We start from the raw sequence: 6,074 nt of genomic DNA, 5'->3' as shown, positions 1-6,074 counted from the left end.
TAGTCCAAGAAGGAAGACACTAAAAACATCCGGAAGAGCTGCGAGGCTTGGGGCGTGCTAAAGGGGAGGTAGGAGGCACGCATAGCCCATAAGGCTGGGGTGCGCCAGGTCACCCATAGAAACTAGGAGATCAAAGGCAGCCTCCCATCATAACTATAAGATCAAAGACGTGGCGGGTGAGAATTAGAGGGTGCTGGATCTCCTAATTGCCACGGCAAGGGGGCGCTAGTGGGATCACGGCCGCTCCTAAGCCCTAGCCCGTGACACCTATGATTTCCCTTGCTTCATATGCTGCGCTTCTAGGAGCCAATGTCGTTTTCAAGCTCTGCTGGATAGCATGGAGGAAATCTAAGTAATGCTTTTTCATTACCTTGAGAAAATGTTGCTGCAAGAACATATATCCAGTTGTAAAGAGACTTAACAACTAAGGCCATTCCAGTTTCTGAGGAAGAGAAAGCTAAAATCAAACATGATTGTTTGATGCAGTAGCTTCACTTAGCAGATCACTACTTTTGAGGTACCTAGCAGTAACTGTTAGGACAGGTTGTTAGTGTTGCTTTGGCATGACAACCAGTAGTGGTAGAACTTCAAGTTGCCAAAGGCCACTTGCTTTCAAGTCTCTGCCAACCCAGAATACTTGCATCCTGCATCCCTTTAACATGGAGAAGTACATGGTTATTACTGTCTGGAATCTTGCCATCCCTGATTACAACCAGTCAGTAGTTAACCGGTTTGGTACTGATAGATAAAGCACAGGAGCGTTGTAATGGAGGTGTTAACTGGTGTAACAAAAAGTGCTATTACTTTAAGCCATACATGTGGGTGATGAACTAGAGCTTACTAATGGGTTTGTATGATTAGTGTTCATTAGCTGTATAACTGATAGAACCGAAGCACCTTTTTTTGGCTCCCGATATCAGACCTCAGAGTTAATCTGCAGGAAAAAAAACAGTATTCCTTCTTGGGGCTGGAAGGTCTGGTGAATCATCATGGACGATTCACTAATATTAATGAGACTGAGTCTGGAAAGGTCTATTATAATATGATACTTAGAAACTCCAGCTTACTTTTCAGCGAGAAATTGAAGTTTTGCTCCTGTAGTCACTGAACATTGATGGCCTCACCATTAGTCCATTCATTTTGGGAGAGCTTCACTGGCATATGAAACTGCTTAATTTAGATTTTTATGTAGGAGAAAGTATTTATTTTTAAAACTATACCCTGAATAGTTGCTGGATGACAGCTGAATTTGGAAGACAGAGAGTTAGAGAGATGCCTTATGTTGAGGCAATGCTGGCAAGCTCTATTTGACAATTATAACTCTTGCTTCCTAGGTTTCATGCAGTTTTGGGGAAGACACGGAAGATAACCTTGCCAGAAGGTAAGAAACAGAGATGAAAGATGGTAAAATGTTTTCAGCCACAGATGAGATGTTCAGGGACACAGAATCAGGAATACACCCTACTCTTATATTCAGGCTAAGCTTACTTGTGAACAATATATATTCTTTCTGTAAAGGATTTATTCCTGATTCCTGCATGTATGCTGAATGTGTATGAATGATAGTGGAAAGATTCTTTCATACTTCATATATACTTTTTATCATAATGTACCTAAGGATTAGAGCAGATTTTCACTGAGGATTTACCATATTTTATGGGGATTTTATGAGAGGGATTTTAATGAATTGTCCTAGAGTCAAAATGAAGACTGTCAAGATATTTTAAATGATTCTTCATAAATAACCCTTACTACACTAAGTTGAGTATTGTAAACAGTAAAAATTATTATTAATGAGAAAAAATTACTAGTAGTAATAAAATAATTCTTATGTACGATGCTGTTGCAAAGTTTTTGCACATTAAAAGTTTGAAAAAAGGGTGTGCGCAGTCAGGGAAGCCAAATTTGTGTATAGTCCTTGTGTATAAGGAATTAAAATGTTCCTGCCTCTTGAGGTTTGGATGATACTGAGATGAGGCTGTCTTTTGCAGATGATGAAATTCGTCAGTTCTGCCAATTTCCACTGTTCTTTCCTGGGTACATGCAATATTCAGAAAAGGAGATGCTTATGAACGGGTTACACGATATAGCATCTGTGATAGCAGGTGTCAAATCAGTGGTTCATGATGCATCTTGAAATCCTATGCTTCCTGGAGTTATGGCAGTAAAGGATGTATTTCCAAAATGTGGAGATATGACAAGAAGTGTGGCAGGGCATAGGTAGACTGGTTCAGTCTTTACCCATTCCCAGCAGTTGTATCTTTGAGGGTCTAGTTGTTTTCCTGTCCTTTGTCTCTTCCTTATTTTACTTTAGGAACCTTTCACTCCACTCCTCCTTTTTTTTATTCTTCTGTTGCTATGCAGAAATAAGTATTCTGCAAATGGCATTACTTGAGCATCTTTCTCTTTGAGTAAAAGCTTGGCTAATCTACAGTGGTGTTATTCCAGTTTGCGGACACTAAAATGTCTGGTCCTCAGGATAGCCAGGAGAGGAGGAGATAAGAGGGGCAGAAAGCTCAAAAGGACAATTAATTATTGTCCGAATCTTGGTGCTGCCTCAGGTCTGGAATTCTCTGTACAGCATAGATTTGTTCATGATACTTTTAATTTGTGTAGGACCCCTAAGACTGTGGTAGGAAAAGAAAATCTTGGGGAAACATTGAATGCTTCCTGGGCCCACATGCAAATGAGTTGTGGCTGATAGGTGTTTTGTTTGTGGAAGCAAAATACTTGAACACAACAAAACTCAAGTTAGCCTGCAACAATTTTCAGCATAGACAAGTCCTTAGGAAACTTTTTGATGAATTGCTTAAACTTTTAATTTGTAATAAAGTTGCCAAACCTGGAGAACCAAACATAAGGTGTATCAACATTGTGTATCATGAAATCTTCAAATCAGGGCTAGATGCCTTTCTGTAAGCTGTGCTTTAGTCAATCACACTGCATTGGGTTAAAGACGGAAGAAAATGTGATGGCCTTTATTGCACAGGATATCATACTCCCTAGATAATCTAATAATCTCCTCTGGCTTTAACATCTATAAATCCACAAACTATTAGCAAAAACCTAGTATTTATCAGCAAGACACCTGCAGTGTTCAAGGGCATGGGAGGTTTTTCCATATCCTGAGATAGTTTCACAATAATATTTTTTAAATGCCAGATTTAATATGAAAGTTTAATCAGTATTTTAACAATTTTCCAGGTTGCTGATTTTTTTTTTTTCTGCTGCAGAGCAACCTGCACTATAGAACTTGAAAGGGAGTTCTAATTTCTATTACTGTCAAAGTCTGGATAGGTCCAACATTTCACTTTGAAATTATGCTCTTCATATGAACTGCTTATTAGGCAATTATATGTACTAGTTGAGTTAGAATGAGCAAGAAACTGAAATAAAATTAGTTTTAAGGTCTCAGTGGTAGTTCTTGTTGAAAGACAGTTATGACTATGTGGCTATCCGATAGGGTTTGAAATAATGAGACGCATGTAATCAGCATGAACCGACAGGAACAGTTTGGCCCATGGTTTCATGCTAAGGGGATCTGATTAGAAAAATATTGTGCTTATTACTTTGCATGAACATTTTAAGTAGATTTGGCTAGAAAAGATTTACCTGTGACATTGCTATTTCAATAATCTATTAACTGTAAAATTTGACTAAGAAAATCACTATTTCATAGCTGACCATTTTAGCAAGCCTGCTAGCCAAATGATGTCACTCTTAACAGCTTGAAAGTACAAGTCCCAAGTCATGAAAGACCAGCTGTGACTGGTTTCAGTATTGGCTATGGAGAATCTAATACTTTAAAGAAAGAGAAGAACTAGCAGGCCACCTTTTCCATTCTCCTTCCATGCAGGTTTGTTCCCTCTGGTATATTCAGAAATTTTAGTCTACTTTTATAATGATCTTGCATTTAAAAAGCCCCTTTCATCCAAATGAATCCCAAAGCACTTTACAAACCAGTTGTACACAAATTATTCTTCATTCCTGGTGTAATCAGAAGACTTCATTAATTCACTAGTTGTTTTTGAGAACATACAGAACAAAAGCTCATTTATATAAAACTAAACTAGACAAAAACAATTTGAGAATATGCAGTAGTGAACAAGCCCACACTGTCAGAGAAATAGACAATAGGAAATAATAATTTTTTCACCATCTTTAATTTATAGTATTCCTATTACAATACTGCTTATGACTCCCATGTGAAATATAAATAGAACAGTCTAAATAAAACAGAATGAGAGAGGAACCAGAGAAAGAAGTGCTAACCTTTGGATAAGAGCACACATCTCTTGACTCCCAAACCACTGTCTTTGGCATTGTATCACACTGCCTTTTCTAATTTGTTTAGTTTACATAGATGCTCTCCACATCAGCTCTCAGATGGCTATCCAATGCTTAGCTCAGCTATTAAACGTGCATGCAGGATTGAAGATCTGGCCAGGTTTGAATTATTTTAGATTGTGCTATTCTTGATAGGGTGTGTGAGATTTTTGTTTTTATATTTTTGTGAAAATGCAATGAAATAGGTCTGAGAGAGAAAGTTAGAATTATAAATACAATTCTCCAAATTCAGGATTGTCTCTTTCTTTTGAGTTGATGGTATAATATTTTTATAAATTGCTAGGTTTCACTGTTTCACACACCATTACATCCCTGAAATTCTGCCGAATTTGTCTATGCAGACTTATGTAATACTGTGCTCAATAGGATATCTGAGAACCGTATTCAATAGCTTTTAAACCAATGTAAGTGAAAAAAGAACCATAACTTTCTTTATCATTCATAACTTTCTTTCTTTCCTTTAAAAAGCAAACCTTGGCATAAAAGATCACCAGAACATGCAGGGGTTTTCTTTTAGAGCACAAGGGTGTGATTGACGAGTGATAGACATGCCATTGACACCCACAATACTCACCTTTCTAAAACCCTTGTGAGGGCAAGTCTACTGCTGTGCTCAGCACCCACCAGTCTAAAAATTAAAACTGCAATCCTAAACAAAAAACAGCAAGGGACAACATGGGAAGACGAGCTACAACTTTTCCCTTGCCACTTCCCGGTCCCGCCGGGGGGTCTTTCTGATCATTTTCAGTCCCGGTCTGGGGTGTTTCCGACTCGGGGGTGGTGGGGGGTGAATAAAATGCCATCACTTTTAGGTATGATATGATGACATTATTGAAATACACTTATTTATGTAAATTGATGCGGGAGACCTGGCAAATAAACTAAGAAAGAGCAGACTATAATTAGTATGAGCTAACAAAATGCTAATTGCCTTGGGCATCATATAATTGACAGATTATAAAATGACAGTCAACAGATAAATCCTCACTGCTATTCTACCTTTTGTCAAAATAAATTAGGAATTGCATTGGTAATCCCAAACCATCCATTTGTTCTTATTTTAGGCAAGAGTTGAAGTATACTGGGACAGACTGTCAGCTGGAGTAGAAGAGTATAGCTTCAAATTAATAATGCAACGCTGATTTATACCAGCTGACAATCTATTTCATTGTTTTTTGATGCTCCATTGCCATGGCTGCAGGTCCCAATGTTGAGGAGTGGCCACAGCTCAGCATGAAGACAAAACTGAGATCAAACAACAGATGGAAAAATCGTGAACTAGCCAGAAATGGGAGGAGCTGTGTCTGTGTGTAACACAAAGATAAACGTCTCAGAAGATGGCAAATCCGTGGCAGTAGCTAGATTTGCTGAAAATGGTTACAGTACACTGGTGTTTGGGAGCCAGATCTACACAGAAGGCAGGCCTTCTGGCTACTGCTACCCTTTACCCATGTGTTTCTTTCTCCCTAGGACCCTAGGTTCAACTTGGGCTCCAACCAAGACTCTTTGAGGGAGGACTGATCTGCCTTTGTGGAACCAATACCAAAACTGAGACTTAGCCTGAGTCAGGGATGGGCATGAAGTGCTGAAGTATGTAGAGGATGTGCACTGACAAATCCACATCTGCAAATACTTTGCACAGATTTTGTTTTACATTTTCTCCTACTTCCCACTGAACAGAGGTAGACATTTGGAAAAAAATGTTTTTTTTTTTCCCCCCTCAAAAA

This window comes from Gavialis gangeticus, unplaced genomic scaffold (genome assembly GCF_001723915.1).
Source record: "Gavialis gangeticus isolate Ggan-Ray unplaced genomic scaffold, GavGan_comp1, whole genome shotgun sequence".
Lineage (NCBI taxonomy): Eukaryota > Metazoa > Chordata > Crocodylia > Gavialidae > Gavialis > Gavialis gangeticus.
This window is presented reverse-complemented; position numbering follows the sequence as displayed.